The following is a 20,329-nucleotide window of genomic DNA, read 5'->3' as shown; positions in this document are numbered from 1 at the left end:
AACTTTCCCTGGGGGAGAATCTATGTGGACTGTTAGACCCGGAATGGCACACAATCTTGAAGCCCCGAAAGAGAGTTCTGATGACACAATTGATAACAGCTTGGTGGGTGCAAATGTTGTAAAACTGCCAATAAAAACAATTTAAAAAAACAACTGACATGAATACCCTTGCTAATTTATGGAGCCTATCCTTCCTTATCCGGTCTGTTCACTGTAAAAAAGGAGAAGCTCCCTACATCTGCTTCATTGATTATAATCAGGCTTTCGATACAGTGAATAGACATAGATTATGGACAAAACTATCTTCTTGGGACTTGATTCCACTATACTCCATTTTATGATGGCACTATATTCGGACACCACATTGCAGATGAGAATAAACCAGGAAAGGGTTGTGGGAGATTCTATCCCCAACAAATTATGGTTTAAAATAGGGGTGACTCTTTGAAGGCTTGCTATAGTTTCCCACCTAAACCTGGTAGTCAAGGAACTAGCTGGCTATCTTTTGCAGATGACACAGTCATTCTTGACCGCACCACCATCGGCCTCCAGCGTAGTTTGAGGGTCCTACAAGAATATTCCAACTTGAATGGATTAGATATTAACTTGGGGAAAACTAAGATTATGGTTATTAATGGTCGAGAAAGACTCTAGATCTCGAAACTTTACGTGGAAAATTGAGGGTACTCCAATTGAAATTGTTGTTACATATACCTTGGTATGTCTAAGTATGAGACTTTTAATAGTAAATTGATGGCCAATGATATTATGAATAAAGCCTCTAGAAAAGTTGATGCGGCCAAGTAATTATTATCCAAAATTGGGGGTTATTCCAAAGAGGGCCTTCTTAAAATCTTCAACACCTGTATTGTTCCTAGCACTTTATATGGACTAACCATACTTTGCGATAAATAACTTGAATGGTTAAAGGTGCGCAAAAGCAAAATCTGGTCTAAGGTGTTCAGGGTTTCATCAAGTACACTGGTCGAGGCCCTGTAATGATTTGGGCCTTACTACTATGCTTGCTCGCTGTGACATTGTGACATTTGTCAGAGTATATTTCCTCTCCAAATTCACGAGCCTAGTGAGAAGAATGAAAATATCTATAGCCTATTTAAAACTATGTTGGATCTAGATACCCCATCAGGGATTATGGCAAAATGGCTTGGTGACATGAGAAAGTTCAATGTGGCTATTGGATTTTCATCTGAGTCCCCTTTTAATATCGGTCTTGATATAGAACAGTTTAGGAAGAAGGCGGAAGAATGGGACAGGATGAATAATATTGACCACTTATCCACCAAATCTATGTGCCAAATGTACACTCCCTACGGTTTTCCGTAGGGTATTCCTTTTGATTATGTTTACAAGGTCCGAAATAGTAAAGTCTGATGATTTATTACGAAGATTTGGTTCGAATAGTTACCTACTATGGAAAGGCGATGGGGCTGGATGGACATTCCCTATGTCAATAGACATTCTCGCAAGGAACATATTGAATCTGCGCAACATCGGTTGACTGGATTCCCAGTCTTACGACTACTATATATTAAAGGCTATGGCAACATGGTCACAAACATAACAGGTGTACATACGGATCAATTCTGGGCCCGCCTTTTTTCTGGAAGCACTGCAAAGTTAAACTATGAAGCATACTATATTTGGGAAACTACCTTAAAATTACAGAATAGATAAGTAGACTAATGTTTTAATACTTGTTTGTATAAATCACTTTGACTATATTTTATCTTTTGTAATATGAGGATACACAATATGATCTATTTTATGCAATGTGTTTGAGTGTTTGAATGTTTTAATGTTTGTTTTTTCTTCTTGGTTAAATGGTATATTTACCAATATAACCTAATAAAAAAATAAAAGAACTACAGATTTTATCCCAAAAAATGTGTATCCGGGACAGGCAAAAAGCATGTGAATTAGTAATTCACTATTATCCTTGGTGTACCAGTATAAACCAACGCCATCATGTTTTGCATTTATTATTTTACAGTCCAGCGTTCTGTGGAATATATGGCAGTTTGTCTGAGACGCTGATGGAGATCCTTAGGTGATAGAATTCCTCCATTCACTTTCACTCATGTCCACTCCAAGATTCTCTCCCTAGTTCTGAGTGACTTTATGTGTGGCTAGGAAACAGTGATCGCTCATGACTTTTTTTTTTCTCCACCTCACCACCAAAGTTGTAGTATGGATGTGCGGTAATGCGGCAGTAATCTGTTACCACTGCATTACCGCCATTCTTTCCCACAGCATTGTACTTGTAATGAGGGCATCTGTCTCCTATAGTTAGCTGTAAAATTATAAGGGCCATTTGGGTTGCACTTAATATGGCAGAGGTATCACCACCTGAAAGAGTCACACTGGTCAGGAAATCGTCCAATGAGGAAAGAGCAACTAGGCTCTTTTCATCCAGTGACCATTAAAGGGTGGAATGGAAGAGAACAATAGCAATCCACTAAGCCATATCTAAAAGAAAGGTTTGTGGTACTTGAACAAATCACCACCAGTGGGGAAATAGCACTTGAAGCAACATCATTTGTTTTAGAATTATCACTAAAATGTTAACTTGATGGTGTACTTGATAAAACCCTGAACAGCCGGACCCGTGAGTTTCTAACTGAAATCGGGCCCCCCGGCTGCACTCTAGTAGGCGATTACTTGGTGCCGACGCCCAATGTTCTGGCTTCGTGCGGCCGCAGGCTCTCTTAACGGGGACGCTCACACTGAACGAGCCAAAGTGCTCATCCATGCGTAGGCAGTGTCTGGGTGCCTTTTTCTAGTTATTGAACTCTGGTATGTGCGAAGAACCGAACGCTTTGCCGGTACACGGGCAGCGTTACGGATCATAGGCACAATGCTGATAGAATCACTGCAGAAACAATGCTACTTGTGAGAAGATCATTAAAGTAGCATATACTCGCTCGTGGAGAGCGGGCCCAAACAGAGCAACGGCCCAGGTCACCTGCAACTGGGCATCACTACAGCAGGCTGTGAGAAACCTAAAGGTGTCTCACCCGCTGTCATGGTCCCAGTCAGTGAGCATAGTCCTCATTCAGGCATTCGGGCTAGGCTGGGAACATTATATCAATCAGCAGGTCAAAGGTGGGTGTTAGCCTGGCACACATGGCATTTACACCATCCACAGCATCTACTTCCATAGACTCCAGTGATGTTTAACAGTAATTGCATACACTTAACATGGCTGCCGCAAAACCAATTTACAATTAGCAGCACGGTTCTATTCATATTTGATGAAGGGCTACTTAAGCCCCGCCTCTGCTGGAACGCGGGCTTCGCATCTGATCCGCTGACAGCGGGTAACACTACTGGCGTTTCTCTTCACAGAACCTGTCAAAAAGGAGATAATAGAGACATTTGTTTTACGAAAAGCTACAGAGTACCATAGTTCACAGAAGAGACTTACCAGACAGAGGTTATCTCTGACGCTGTTATCTTCAGTTAAGAACATTTATTCGCTCGCTGTCGCAGCATATTCAGTCAGATGTTTCACTCACAGCTGCAACATCTTCACCTGGGCCCCTTTGTCCCCCTGACCACCCTCCCAAAAGTTCTACCAACCTCGTTCACTAACATCTGCCTGATGAAATGAGTGACTGCGGCTGCCTTCGCCTCCACCTTCACCCCCTCACACCGCCACCTCTGACTCTACCTCTGAATCTGCCCCCAGTAAACTCCATCTTTCCATCACCAATACTCTTGACATTCTTGCAACTTGCAGCCCTGAAACGAAAGTGCAGGGCGTAAGTAAGGAAGTGGCTAACATCAAGCTCATCATCTGACAAACTTGCTTGCCACCTGCTCCAAAGGCAATACAGACTAGCCATCCGTGCAAAGAAAAGAGCCCACATAAAGGCATGGGTCTTGGGTGCATCCAATAACACATATTTTCAAGATCTGCAGGGAACTAGCCAACCCTTCTGCAGTCTCCTCCTCCCCTGGCCCTCTGCAATGCACTGGCCTCACACTTTGCCACCAAAACGCAGGACATCCTGACCCTTTCTAGACTCCCTCACGACTCATCGCATAGCCCCTCACCTCCATTCCCCCCTCCCTCCTCCTTCTCCCCTGTCACACCTGAAGAAGTTACCAGACTTGTCCACTCCATGAAGGTCTCTTCTAAACAGGTCTCCCCTTTCTCATCCAGGGCCATCAAGGATAACATTGTCTTTCTTGCCCCTGCTCTCGCTGATTTCTGCAATCACTCTTTTGTCACTGGATCTTTTCCCTCTCCCTTAAGCACTTCCATGTGCACCCACTCCTCAAGAAACCCTCCTCAGACCCTTATTGCCCTGCCAGCTACAGCCCTATTTCCATCACTCCCTTCCTGGGGAAGCTGCTCGAGAAGCTGGCTTTGCCCCAACTCAACTCACACACTGAACTTGTTGGAGGTCTTCACGACCATCAATCTGGATTCCCAGCATCCAGAGGCACGGAAACTGCTCTTCCGAACACCTGTGAAGAACCGCTTGCATCTTTGGACTCCAACTCCCCAGCTGTCCTTATCCTTCTCGATCTTTCCTCTGCCTTTGACACAGTCAACCATTCCATCCTCATACAAATGCTCCACAATACCCTTGGTATGTGGGAAGGGGCAGTGGACTGAATGACCTCTTTCCTCAATAACCGCTCTTCCCAAGTAATCCTATGCTGCTTCTCCTCTCCTACTTCCCTCTCCACCTGTGGTGTCCCCCAGGGCTCTATACTCTCCCCATGGCTCTTTAACATCTACCTTGGTCTTTTTGCATGTCTCATCTCCACTTTCTCCTTCAAATCCCAGTGTTATGCAAACGACACACAGCTCTTTTTCAAACTCCCTGCTGACCCTCTTGCACCTCTAGATCCCTCCATCATCCCTGACTGCCTATCTGCCATCTAGTCCTGGTGCGCCTCCAACGATCTCTGCCTCAACGCCTGTAAAACTGAGATCCTTCCCATCGGGATCCCTGCTCCCTCCTTCTTACCCTCCCTTCCTCTTTGGGCTCTCCCCCTGCACTTTACTTTACTTTAAGTTCTTTGTCGTGCGCACCTTGGACCTGGAGGCATTAGGGCGCTGATAAGATAGACAGACTTAACAAGAAACATAAAGGTGGTAGATGTGTCAGATAGAATGGCTATGGGGCCGGGTTAAGAAGGTCAAGTTACTGAGTTAAGAAAATAGCAGGGTTTTTAGGTCTTTCTTAAATGCTGTCAGAGTTGAAAGGCTTCTTAGATCTGACAGGAGCTGATTCCAAAGCAAGAAAAAAGGCCCCGTTCTCAGCTTTCTTTGTTCTGCTACGAGGAAGGAACAAGTAATTCTGGCCGCAGGACTGAAGTGCCCTGCCATTGACTTTCTCAATAATGTGTGCATGAAAATATGACGGCATAAGGCCAAGTCGACATTTAAAGGTAATAACCAATCATCTGAACTTGGCACGTGCCTCTACAGGGAGCCAATGCAGGGATTGCCTGGCCTCTGAAACATGATTGCGGCGAGACAAGCCAACTACCACTCTGACTGCCCCGTTTTGAAGAATCTGGAGTCTGTTAGAGTCCTGTTTACAAAGACCGACCAAAAGACTACTGCAGTAATCGATCTTTGCCCCTATAAAGGCTCTGGCAAAACTTTCCAAATTAGCTTGTGAAATGAGGGGTCTAAGGTGCGATAACAATTTAACATAGTAAACAGAGGCAGAAACAACGCTGGCTATGTGTGATTTCATAGAGAGTGTCTGGTCAAGGACCACCCGCAGAAGTTTTAGTTTAGGTAGAGAGGCGATATTGTCATCCTCCAACCTAAAATATCTATAAGCCGGATCCAGCTTAGCTATTACGACTGAGTTTCCCACAATCATCAATTCAGTCTTCCCTTTGTTCAAGACAAGGATGTTTAAGAGCATCCTTTTCTCAAAGAGTGTAAATACTCTATTTAGTTCCTGTTCGTCCCTTGAGTGGACGCCTGAAAGAGGGACGACACACTGTGTGTCGTCAGCATAGTTCGAGAACATGACCCCTTCCTGCTCCAAAAAAGAGAAGAAACGGGCCATGAATATGTTGTAAAAGCAGCGGGAGGTACTGGCCCCCTGCGGAACCCCAAAGAGGACGGAATCAGAGTGGCCTCTGCCTCATTGGAACATACCCTGCTATGCCTTTACTCCAAAAAAGAGGTGATCAAGGACACTGCGGCAGGCAAGAAATTATCAACCTTGGCCAGTCTAGATACTAGGATGGAATGTTCAAACAAGTCGAACGCGGCTGACTGGTCCAATGATATTAAAAGGGAAAGAGAACCCTTATCCAGCCGCCCCAGCAATCTAGACTTCAGATCAAGCAAAGAGGTGCCTGTGCCATAGCTTTGTCTGAAGCCAGACTGATAAGGATGTAGAATAGGGTGTTGGTTTAAAAGCTGCAAAACCTTCAACTGAAGCCAGAAACCATGGAATCATATTCAACTCCTCTCTTTCCTTCCTCCCTCACACTCAGGACATTGCCAAGAAGTCCCACTTTCAGCTCTTCCTTCTCAAAGGAATTTGACCTTTTCTCACTTTCTCTCAGAGGCTCAATGTGACCCAAGCTCTGGTTCTCTCTAGGATTGATTACTGCAATAGCCTCCTCCTGAATCTACCAATTTCCACTCTGCAACCCCTCCAGCTAATCAAGAATAGGGCAGCAAGACTAATCCTTGGCCTTAAGCCCAGGGACTGCATCTGTCCTGTACTAAAAAGTCTTCACTGGCTCCCGGTGGCTGCACAGATTAAATTAAAATCCCTCTGCATCAAACAGAAGGCTGTCTGTGCCCAAGGACCACACTATCTTCAACTTTATCTCACTAAATACTCTCCCTCTAGACCACTTTGTTCCTCTGGCACCAACTCTTTGTGTGTAAAGCGTTTTGCTAAACAGAGGGCTGGTGATCATTCACATTCCTCAGCGGGCTTTCTCCTATGGAATAGCCTCCTCCTCCCTCTGCGCCTTGAACAGGATCTTCTCAAATTCCAGAAGCTCCTGAAGACTTTTTCTCTTTTCTTCCTCCTTCCCTTATTCTCTCCTCTGCTAATCCCACAGTTACTGCGTTTGGTGTCCTGGGCCCTTATGTATCCTCAGGGCCTTGACAGCCCACACCAATTCTTCCCAGCTCTTGTCTATCCACAGCACTTGCATCTGCACACGCTCCGCCCTGGAGGTTCGCGCTTACACCTGCCGCCGCGGCCCCACTCTGTGTAGCACTCAAAATCAAAAAGTTAGCTGAGAAAAAGTGCCCAGCGGATCTTTTGGAACAAATCCAAGGCCTATATGACAATACATCCATAAGAATCCGCCTTAACACTTCCGGGTTCCTAAGTGAGGAAATTCCTCCAGGCAGAGGAGTCGAACAGGGCTGCTCCTTGGCGCCGGCTCTCTATAATTTCTACATATCTGATCTGGGAAAGTTTAGGGAACCTATTCGAAGTTTTCCCCTAAAGCTTGGTAAAATGAAAGTGTCCCATCTATTATACGCTGATGATTTAGTCCTCCTTGATTATACCAAATTAGGCCTACAACAACAGTTGGACAGACTGACAGACTTCAGGAATACGCTGAGGAAAACAATCTGGAAATTAACATTAAAAAAACAAAGATCCTCACCCTAACATAGGGCCCTGAAGCCAGGAAAAAGACATTTAAATGGTACCTGAACCACTCGGAAATTGCGAACGTTCCATCCTTTAAAAACGTAGGAATTCTCATTTCAAGGAGCACTGTTGAGATAGACACCTCCCAATGTCTAAAAAAGAAGGTCGGGCTCTGGCGAGCCAAGTATTGATCCTTAAATGGAAATAATGTAGATACTCGCTTTTGCCTATCGTCAAGTTCTACAGGTCTAAGGTCGTGCCAGTCCTCTCTTATGGCTCTGATGTACTTTTCAATCTGCCTTGTATGCTGTGGGCCGTTTTGGAAGGCTGTTTTGGAAAAAAGTTCTTGGCCTACCTCTTTCAATCCCAATAGAGGTAGGTAGTCAGAAAGGAACTCGGGCTAAGGTCCCTGAAAATGGCAGCCCAATGGAAAACATTGAGTTTGTTCGGGAAATGTATGAACGTTAACCCGTCCCATGATCGAGAGGATTAAATATCAACTTGTCCATGCAACCAATAAATCAATCACTACATGGGTGAATGAGTGCAAAAAGCTACTCACGGAGTTAGAAAGCTCAATGGACAACCTTTTGATTAACCCTGGAAAAGTCAAGAAAAAGCTGCATGAAAATGATTGGACAACTACTATAGAAGAGGTACACTAAATAAAATTGCATCAACATCTAGCAGCAGAAACCAGAAAGCAAGGTGTGATACAACCCTACTTAAAGAAATGCCCGGATGCTTAGATCAGAACAATATTTATGCAAATCCGACTCAATTTATGCAAAACAAGAGAAATCACATCGGAGCGAGTCACCAAGGAAGTTAAAGGCATGGTCTAGTAAAAAATGTTATTGTCCCTACGGGTCGGCCATGTTTTATTAAGCCTAAGTGGCTCGATTTTAGAAAACTTTCCTATGGACCTTACCCGAGTTTTCGTCCATTAAACGCACGCGAAAACAAGCACCAGGGAGCCGCCATTTTCTGATAATCCTATCTTTTCCCCCATCGCCCTGGCTGACCTGCTTTTGCGGCACTAAATCAAATCCCCCGCCCCTGAGCCTGTCATCAGCAGACTCGTACCGCCCATTTCCCAACGCCAAAGCACGTCTTGTGTCAACATTCACTGCGCTTCAGCTAATGACGTGTCGCCATGGAAATGGCAGGACGCCTCTTTCCTCAATAAGTATAAACAGACCGTTTCACAACACACAGCAGCAGATTTTCGATTCCATTCCTCTCTCTGTGTTACTTTGAGTATTCTGTGACTCGTTTCAGTGCTCTGGTCAGCTACCTTCGCCGCTTGTAGCCCGTGTGAACAGATACCAGTACCACCGCTATAAATTATTTTAGTTTGTTTAACACACAATGGCTACAATAATGCCCTACATGTACGAGCCCGAGTATACCGAGGAGGAACTACTGGAAAGGGAAGCATGTGAAAACGATGGGGATTCGGACGGCAGTTGGCAGGACGAATCAACAGATGAAGAGCCTGGGCCTAGTTGCATGGACGGCGTCTCCACCTGGTGCACATGCAATCGGTGCGAGCTAATGCCAACTGAGGACGAGAACTGCTGCTGCCGAGAAAACTCGGGATGCCTGGCCTACATTTCTGAAGGCGAGCCACCACCGCAATGCATCACCGAGCTGCCAGACTTGGGCAGCCTGCCTCACACGGGCCGTGTTGAGAATAATGATGGTGCTTATGCACGAACTTCGCGCAACTGTTCGTCCTCGTAATCCGAGTAACGAGTAAGTATACTCTGCTTGTCATGCCACTCCTATTTCATGTTCTTCTACTATATCCGAAATTACATCTACATATCATTGTAACGCATGGAAGTCGTTCAATAGTGTGCATTGTCTAGATAGCATTTGTCCGTGCAGAATGCCATTAGTTACAAGAATTGTCATTGACAACAAACGTTTATTAAACTTATCTTGGTCATTTAAAAACTGTTTGTTTCATTCCTTTTCACAGGTGGTACAGGCTGGTGGCCTATCGTTCCTTTACATCAGGCTTGTCCAACCTTTTTGAATGTGGGGCCGAAGCACTAGCTTTTTGTCACCCAGTGGGCCGACGAGCCAAAAGTCAACAACCTCACCCAAAGCAGTATATTAAAAAGCGATATTGTGTGACGTTTGACACAATGGCATCACAGGCAATGATGTGCCATGCAGTCCCAAAGATAACTTTTGGTGTCAGGGGCAGTGAGTATCTAAGGGAGCCCCTCCGTCAAATGATCCGGGGTCAGTTGCTTGTTGCTTGTGATTTCTTTCCATGTATATGTGTTAATATTTTCTTGAAATAGTGGGGGCGACCGAGCGTAGCGAGGGAGCTATAAGGATCTAGGGAGGTTTGGGGGGGCGGTTCCCCTCCAAGAATATTTTGTTCAAATATGGTGTCGAAATGGTGCATTTTACAGCAGAAAAGGTAACCAAAAAGCCATAAGTTTACAATCAGTTCTAAAGGGGAACATGAAAATTCCATGTCACCAACAGCAGACAAGAACATTTTACAACACAACACATTTTAATGATCTATGTGCCACAGTGTGAGATAGCACTGTCACTGATGTAACACATTGTCATGCTGATTGTGCTCAAAATATGCCTCTGTTGCAGCATGTCTATCCTGGCTGTTCCCAATTTAGGCCAGCATTGTCCTGTACAAAGCATGATTGATGCTGCCTGAGCATGTGCAGTGTGCCCAATACATATGCCAGCTTATCTCTGTAATACAAATATATTACTTCTGTGTTAATGAGTGATGCTGCCTATGCAGGGGTGCCCAATACATATGCCAGCTTATCCCTGTAATACACATTCATTGAATCTGTGTTAATGAGTGATGCTGCCTGTGCAGTGTGCCCAATACATATGGCAGTGTATCCCTGTAATACACATTCATTACTTCTGTGTTAATGATTGATGCTTCCTGTGCAGTGTGCCCAATACATATGGCAGTGTATCCCTGTAATACACATTCATTACTTCTGTGTTAATGATTGATGCTGCCTGTGCAGTTTGCCTAATACATATGGCAGATTATTTACTGTAATACATTCATTACTTCTGTGTTAATGAAAGAAGCATAATCCAATTCAACAGATGAAATGTTTAAAAGCGATCACCCAAAGGTGAACCTAATTGAAGAAACGCAATGTGAGCACAATCTTAAAGTATGAAGATCTAGACATGGCCGGGTGCCGTCCTCTCCCAGCCCAGTGCGCCGATACTCGTATCACTCCAGCCGAGCTGAGGGCCATGTTGTAGGAAGCGGGGAGGGAACTGACCTCATGGTGTCTGCTGTAAAGCCCAGAGTGTCTTGGATCTTGTGGGCTACGGTATTATGCGCTCTGAAAATAAACTCCCCAGCTGGCCTTCCTCCAACATGGGCACAGACACCTCCCAAGGGCTGTTTTTCTTCATCCATTAGCACTTGTCAGTTGCAAAAACAAAAACTAGATAGAGCCCCAGACTTTTTAACTGCTGTGCTGCTTTTCCGAGTATGGATGGCATGATTGTGTTGCCTAGCCATTTTGGCAAACAAATCATTCCTGCATGAGGTAAAATCATGTGGAAAATCATTCCTTTTGTGATGCAATTTTAACAGTACCAAAGGGGGAGGTTTTTGTCAAAACGTGATGCAAATTGTACCCTCCCTCTCCAGGCAGAAAGTTCAAACATTAAGGCTGCCCGCGCTGCTTTTGAGCCTCCGAGATACTGCTGGCCAGATATTTGCGTTTCGGTGTATCTGGCCAGAAGTATCTCGGAGGCTCAAAAGCACTGCATGCCACAAACATACGTTGGAAAATACAGCAGGCAGTACCTCCCACTGCTGGAGGCAAGGAGGACTAGGCCTCGATGTGCACCGCATGTGGCTCTGTAAAACTGGGCTGGGCTGAGCTGCTGGCTCACGTAGGCTCTGCCCTGGGCTCAGCAACGCAGATGTGTGAAGGTGGCGCTGTGTGCCCATCAATCCACCCAAACACATTACATGATTATGATTTCCATTGGCTGAAAAACAGCCAATGGAAATAGGGTTACTGTGCAAGGCATGTATTTATTGTATTTATTTCCACTACTACGACCTGCCTTGCATGGTAACCGTATTTTCATTGGCTGTTTCTCAGCCAATTGAAATCGTAATGTGTGTGGACTACGATTCCTACCCTGAAACTGCAGCCACAACACTCACTGCGTATACAATAAATCAAAACGTACAAAAGTAACCCTAATGCTTTGTCTGTGCTCTTGGGCTTGGAGGGCCACATAAAATGGCTTGGAGGGCCACGTTGCGGCCCTAGGGCCGCATGTTGGACAACCCTGCTTTACATGGTGGCTCCACAGGAGGCTTGGACACCGCGTTCGAAGAGTGATACCCGCCTGTGCCGTTCGTGCCATTAGAGAAAAGTTCCCGAGTGACAGCGGTCAGTACAGGGGATTTTCTCTCGCTGTGCTGCAACCTGACCTGTATAATCTTTAAAGTCTTGTATTTTTGTGTCATGAAAATAAGATACAAAATAAAACACCACATATATTTTAACAATGGTTGTTTCGATTCTTTAAATGAATCAAGTGTGACTCCATTCAAGGATGGACGTCAGACATCTGTGCTCCGAATGGATGAAGGTCTGGTCGCTGTGAAGCAGGGTGGTCACTATCTATCTAAGCTAACATAACATATTCTCGATAATGCATGCACTAAATAACACTTGTTCAAAGTCTTTCAGTAGGTTATGTCTCTATAAAAGTCACACATATATCTATACTAACAATTACCATTGGATTATACAGGCCTTAGGGTCTTGACCACTATAATACACCGGTTGAAGTGTGGGTCTGTGCTCACAAGAATCTCCGGTATGTGGCATTTGTTATTGATAAGCAACGATATACTATACATTGATATAAAGGCGGTTCACGCCAGTGGATGCGCACTGGCATGGGGGGCTGTCAGGGGCGCGAAAGGCCAAGGTGCCAAACTACATGTACACTTCAAAAGGTATCCCACGCCAAGGGGCCATCGGTCACATGGCCTCCTCAGACCCCGTGTCTCCAGCCAGGCCTCCCCTTGAAGCAGGCCGCCCCCCCTGCAATCCACATAAGTGTGTCTCCATTCAGCAGTCTTCCTGTGCCTTATCTGCACGCGCCAGGCCCATCCATCCCACCCACCCTCTATCAAAGGCGGTTCGCGCCAGTGGATGCGCGCTGGCATGGGGGGCTGTCAGGGGCGCGAAAGGCCAAGGTGACAAACTACATGTACACTTCAAAAGGTATCCCATGCCAAGGGGCCATCGGTCGCATGGCCTCCTCAGACCCTGTGTCTCCAGCCAGGCCTCCCCTTGAAGCAGGCCGCCCCCCTGCAATCCACATAAGTGTGTCTCCATCCGGCAGTCTTCCTGTGCCTTATCTGCACGCCCCAGGCCCATCCATCCCACCCACCCTCTATCAAAGGCGGTTCGCGCCAGTGGATGCGCGCTGCCATGGGGGGCTGTCAGGGGCGCGAAAGGCCAAGGTGCCAAACTACATGTACACTTCAAAAGGTATCCCACGCCAAGGGGCCATCGGTCACATGGCCTCCTCAGACCCTGTGTCTCCAGCCAGGCCTCCCCTTCAAGCAGGCCGCTCCCCTAAAACCACGACATACATACGTCATTCATTCACAAACACACCCCTGTTTCTAATACTTTATAAACCACTTGATATGTCTCATGAGAACATCTTTGTGCTTTGCAAGTCAACTCCTGAACGTGTTACCTGGCAACCACTGAGATCTACGCTAATCTGCTTGTCGTCATGCTATCCGTGAACTTCTGTGACCGCATAGAGCAAATCCATCAGTGTGCTACCTGTGGCCACCCACCTATTCTCCTGCAACATACTGCTCTGCTTGCTGAATCCAACTGTCTGTTGGTCTAGGTAAGGCCATGTATCCGAGTCATATTTCGCAGATTTTTAAATTTCTATCTATTTGCGAGTAGAGTACACAATAGTGCTATGTTCATTGGTCTCATTGCTATTGACTTGAGTTTCCATTGCTATGCTATCAATAGATCTATTTATTTTCATCTGTGTCTATTGTCATCGAATTGCATCCTTCGGTGGTCCAGTCTATAAGCATGTTTCCTTCTCGTGCAAGACAGAACATCCAAGGGACGAGTCACATGTTCAGATTTTAGACATATCATTTATACATTTCTGCAACTTATGCAAATACTAAGCCGCACATAATGAACTGGTATAGTTCCTGCGACCAAAACAAACCTTGCATTGATCATTGTATGATTCATTTACTTTTGTATCAAATCTTTATTCTTGAAGATTGTATAATAATGTCGATATTTACTTTTCAGATTTATCAACAATGCCTGCCTGTTCGATTAGCGGTTGCCCTTCGAAGACCCATGCGAAATCTGAAGGCACTACAATGCATGTATTCCCGAAAACTGTTGATCGAATAAGAGAATGGGTCAGACATTGCGGATATCCACTGGATGAGCTGGAAAGTAGAGTCCAACAAGTCTTACAGGACAAGAGGGGTGATTGATACCGCATCTGCAGCCGGCACTTTTCCTTGGACATGTACACAACATCTTGGGTAACAAAGAAGAATAAACGGCGAACGACATGAAATTGCTCGAAAACGCTATTCCCACTCTATTCGTCCACATTTCGCCACCGGTGAGTAGAGTGTCCGGATTTAGCTTTAGGACTTGCGGTAGTGTGTAGGTAGCCGAACGGATTAATTGATATTGTAGGTGTTCTATCCCTTGTAATAATTTCGATATTGATATGAGTGTATAGTTTTTTGAATAATGACATTTATCAATATATTCTTTTTCGATTTCATAACCCACAAACGCAATGTATATATATGGGAACAGGGAACTGTGCTGTATTGAGCATTTTTCAAGTATTCTGTCGCCTTGCATGGCTATTTTTAATATTGGCATTTCATTATCAATCATTAATTTACCTTTACAACTTCTTGACTATCCCTTGAATCTGAAGCAAGAACATTCTACATCCTTGACGTGGTTGCAGTTATCAACCACTTCTAGCACGTATCAGGTAATCTTACTAGGCTAATCCGCTACAGACTTGTTTTATGCATGTCAAGTAATAGTTGTATTTTATCGTGTAATTATTTTACCGAATGTTTGGTTAGTGCTTTCCAATTGATATACACCTTAGTTATCGTCCACTGGTGTTTGTTTTCAGTTATAATTAGTGTTATCCATACTAATGCAAGTACTGCCTTTCAGGGAGATGCTGAAGCGTCCGCCACATCTACAACATTTCTAGATGTTCTTCACCAGCAGGAGGTATGGGTACTGACAGCTCCATCGAGCGTCATCATCAGAGCTGGAATTCTTGTCGTTTGATTGTTCTACACAATGTTTCATTCGTGGTTAGCCGTTGATATGTACCTTTGCTGTCGACCCCAGGTGTGTGTTATGTTTTCACTATTGTAATCCTCACTAATGCAAGTACTATGTTTCAGGCAGTTGATGGAAAGTCAACCCCTGCACTTGATGCAGAGCCTGACATTCGAGTAATTCCAGGGGAAGTGGAAGCGGGACCATGCGTATACGAATCAGCGCAACAGCTTTCGGAAGTGCGCACTACATTTGCAACATCCATAGATATTCTTCAGCAGCACGAGGTATGGATAATGACAGCTCCATCATGCGTGATCATATAACGTGATTCCATTTGCTATACTTTCTTCCCTATTAACGCAAGTGCTGTGTTTCAGGAGACGACGAAGCTTCCACTACAATCACAACATCCAATTTAGATGATGCAGATGTCAATAAATCGGAGAAATAAGTCGATGAAATGTGATCATATTTAGATTTTCCTTGATTCTTTTGGACAATGCATCATTTGCGGTTATCTCTTTATATGTACCTGTGCGTTCGACCCCAAGTGTGTGTTATGTTTCCAATATACCATACTAATCCAAGTACTGTGTTTCAGGGAGACGACGGAGCTTCCACCACAATCACAACATCTCATTTAGATGATGCAGATGTAAAGGAATCGGAGAAATAAGTCGATGAAATGTGATCATATTTAGATTTTCCTTGATTCTTTTGGACAATGCATCATTTGTGGTTATCTCTTTATATGTACCTGTGCCGTCGACCCCAATTTTGTGTTGTGTTTCCAATATTGAAAAGCATACTAATGCAAGTACTGTGTTTCAGGGAGATGCGGATGCCTGCTCTCCAATACAACCATTCATGGCAGTCCATGCAGAGCCAGAGGTATGGATACTAACAGTTCCATCGAAATAGATCATCACTGGCCGAATACTTGTTGTTTGATTGTTGTGTGTTCGTCCTCACGTGTGTTTTATGCTAACAATATTTTGATACATAGTAATGAAAGTACTATGTTTGAGGGAGACGATGGAGCCTCATTCCGTGCTGTCTATGCGGATACAGAAAATATAGTCGTTGCAGCGCAAGAGGAAGGGAGGACATGCGGAAACGAATCGGAGCTACAGCGTGCAGATGTTGAAGGTCGAGTCAAAAAAGTTGCAAAGAAAAAAAAACAAAAAAAGGTTAGTTACAAACAGTTCATAACTTTAAAAAAAATGTTTGTGCTGGGGACTATTTTATGTTTTTTTCCAGTCAATTCTACTACACTCCATCTTGTGTTTAAACTGAACATCCCTTTTCCAATCTCTCCTCCAGTTACCCGTGGGTGTCAGAACTATACATACACAGACAGTGAAGCGAATGAGAGATGTGGCTTGCCAGACCGTGTACACTATGGAGGAACTATTAATTGAGGCGAGGCGTGTTCAGGCTCGAGATGCTCATGTCCAATGGCTAGAACATGAATTAACTGTGTTTGGAGACTACAGCAAAGTTGCATTGGACCATAGCTACAGTGCGACCGCACCACCACAAGAAGATGTTATTGAATGTATTGAAGATAGCTCTGAAGTAGTTGCAGATCAATTCACACAATCTACACCCGCCAAAAATTTGACACCAAAAAACCTGTCGACATTGTTGTGTTCTCCCATCAATGTTGAAGTAATAGATGTCGAAATGACAGAGAATGAACCAGTCGCAGCATCCATAGACGCATCAGAACTTGATATCAGCGATATTACTTTCCAATGTGTTGAAATCTCTACGACGTCACAGGCCGAAACAACGTTGACGCAGGATGACAGTCTAATGAAAGAGCAAATACATTGTATTCGACAGTTGTTTGATGGAAATTATAAGTATGCTGAAATGTGTGCATTCCATTAGAGGGAAAGTATGTGGGAAGCCATTGATTAATGTGACTCGTCAAATAAAAGGCAGTAACGTCAAAATAAATGCTGCCTGTAAATTAAATCATAGGTTCTCATGGTCTGCACAACCGATGCTGGGGAAACTGCCAGCAGGCAATCTACTGTGTGCAGCTGCATCACTTTTTTGTGGCTCCAGTTTTAGAAAGTTAGAGGCTTTCTTTCAGTTTGTGGGACTACATTTCATTTCTAAAGCGCTGTACTACATATACCAACGTGATTATCTGTTTCCGGCCATTAGTGATGCTTGGAAAATTGAACAATTGACTCTAGCAAGTACATTCGAAGGCAAACGATTCAGGCTAGCCGGCGATGGACAGTGCGACAGCCCTGGATTTTCTGCCAAGTACTGCACCTACCACTTTCAGGACATGGATAGTAAGAAAATTGTGAGTTCGGTGGTCGTGCAGGTAACAAAATGTACATCGTCAGTGGCCATGGAGAAACTAGGATTTATAAAATCAGTGGAATATCTACAATCAGGGGGAATGCACATCGACCTCATAGCCACGGATAGACACGTTTCAATTGCCAAGACAATGAGAGAGCAGTTCCCACATATTAAACATCAATTTGACGTATGGCATCTTGCTAAATCAATCGATAAGAAAATCTCGGCTGCAGGGAAAAAAAAAGGTTTTGAAAGTATTTTGCAGTGGTCCCATTCTATCACCAACCATCTTTGGTGGAGCTCAAAAACTTGTGAAGGGTCAGTGGAAATACTACTTGAAAAATGGTGGTCACTGATGCACCACTGTACCAACGTTCACCGCTGGACAGCAAATCAACATTTCCACCAATGTGAACATGGCCCTTTGTCCCCAGAGGAGGCACGGAAGAAGAAGTGGTTGATTCCATCTTCACCGACACACAAAGCCATTGAGAAGATTGCTTTCGACAAAACTCTATCAAGAGATTTGAGAGGACTGACAGAATTCTGTCACACAGGAGATTTGGAGGTGTTCCACAATATGTGCCTAAAGTACAGGCCAAAGCGCTTGCATTTTAGCTTTCGGGGCATGAAACATGGCACTCTACTAGCGGTCTTGGCCCATAACAGCAATGTCGGACCTGAACAATCTAGGACTAGGGTTAAAGTAAGGATGCCTCGCTACACTAAGGTGTTTTCAAAACTAAGTAAGCAATGGGTGATCAAACCAGTCTATGATGAAATGCAGTTCGACTTTGTGAAAGGCCTTATTGTTGCTGTGTTAGAGAAGCACAGATATGGAATTTTGGACGTTTCTGTGCAGAGCAGTGATCCATTGCCACCGAAGATTGCGACTGTGCCATGCCCACCCGAAGCACAGCTGATTGTGAAGTACAAATCCCGGTTTAAATAATTGCAATACAATTGTCTTTTTGTAAATAAATGTTATTGTACAGTGTACCTGTAAACCTAACCCCTACCTTCACCATCATGGGTGGCGAACAAGCTGGGTGTCATCTTTGAATTCTCTCTATTCACCTCATATATGTGTATGTATATATTTTCTCATGTCTCATCTCATGTAAATGTAAATGCTGCGCACTGTTAACGGAGGGGAGGCTTGCGTATTGCAAATAATAAAACAAACAAACAAACAATAAATCTCACTTTTAACTCAACTCCTGTGGTACTTTATACTTTCCCTGCCCTTCCGCCAAAAATTAAATGTCTCAATTTGGGCTGCAAAGCTCGCAGACAACGGGGGCACAATTGGGGCACTTAGAACGCGCCAGCCAGCGGGCCGTGGCATTTGGGAGAGAAGCCAGTTCGCATTTGCACATTGAGGCGCACTACATAGACGGATTCTAAACTTCAAGTGCTCACAGATGCCTATACTACGTGATGTTGCAAATAAAGAATGCGAAGGACAGCGGCTTTGATTTTCAGCTCGCGCCCAGTTGAGGCCCACAAGTCGCACTGGAAGTATAAGGGTCTATTGTTTTTTGACCTTGAGACAGGGACCATGCCGAAATAACGTAAGAGACGATAAGGCAGAAAATTCAGAAACTAGACCGAGTTTCATTTTAGTTCAGTATACGAAAAATCGTTGTCAAGAGCACGGTCTGTTTTACAGACTGCATTACGAAGAGACACAATGGAAATTTCAAATATAATGTAAGTAAATCTTTACACGCTTTTATACCGGAATGAAGATTTAATGAATGGATGCATGAATAAATGAATGAATGAAGAGCTAGGAAAAGCAAGTAAAATGTGTTCGTAGTGGGCACATGGGCATGCAGGTCCACTGGTCTCACCGATCTCGGTCCTTGGCCCAGCCACTTTTCCCTGCACTGCCTACCTGCATTACGGACTGTCTCTGTATCCTTCAGCCCCTTCTCCCGGCCTTTACCTTGCACTTGCCACCAGCTGGCCCTATTATTTAATTTGTATTCAACTAATCATGTACAGCCCCTTCCCCATGCGCGATCAGAAAGACACCTGGCCTAGTAGGATCGTTGTCTGTCTGCCCTTGTTCCCCACCTGCCTCGTCGCGCCTAGAAACACTTGAGTATAGGCATGTTACAAATGCCATATCATATATCTTATCATTCCTCACGCATGTAGACTAACTGTCGTTTATCATTGTGTGTTGGCCTCGATTTATTTTGTTACTTTTCGCATTGATTTTAGAGCCGAACATACTCCATTGAACTATCCTTGCAAGCAAATAGTTTCTGATCGGCTGTAATAAATAAAATAAGTAATATTAATGAAGATCGGCTGGCGAGACTAATTATAATTTTTTTGTTTTCATAACAGGTATTTGCTCCCCTTCTGCTACTGCCATCGGTTTGAGACACCAGCAGATGGCTTTTACAGTAGACACCTGCAGCTTCGTGTGAACAACTGGAGCACACTGACAATTTTATGGGACGATCGCCAAGGGCCCACATGCCCTTACGCTGTACTAGTGGCTAGAAGCAACATATCAACCTTTACGATGGACTAGTGCCTAGTTGATGGAACAGCCTTGCGGTTCACCGTGCTTCCAAAGTGCTTCTTTTAACGAAAAGCAACACCCTGTGTTCCATGGCGGATACAGATAAAAGAAAATAAATGGCTTTCGGAGTTCATATGGCAATTGCTGAATATTCTCTAAACATTTAATGTAAAATAAATGTACTTTACCAAATGTACCGTGTTGCTGTTTGATTTTAAAGTACAGTTTCATATTGCGAATTGTGGCGCGCTGTGTTGTGAGATGGTCTGTGTTGGTTTCCGGGTTCTGTGTGGAGTCGCATAGAAGACGACTGGGCGCGTTTGCCTACGCAGCACAGTAACGTCACGGAGAGAGGCGGGGAATATGAATGTTTTGATAATGTCAGGCTCAGGGGCGGGGGATTTGATTTAGTGCCGCAAAAGCAGGTCAGCCAG

This window comes from Ambystoma mexicanum, chromosome 6p (genome assembly GCF_040938575.1).
Source record: "Ambystoma mexicanum isolate Mex_15411 chromosome 6p, UKY_AmexF1_1, whole genome shotgun sequence".
Taxonomy (NCBI): Eukaryota; Metazoa; Chordata; class Amphibia; order Caudata; family Ambystomatidae; genus Ambystoma; species Ambystoma mexicanum.
Note: the sequence above shows the minus strand (reverse complement) of the source record.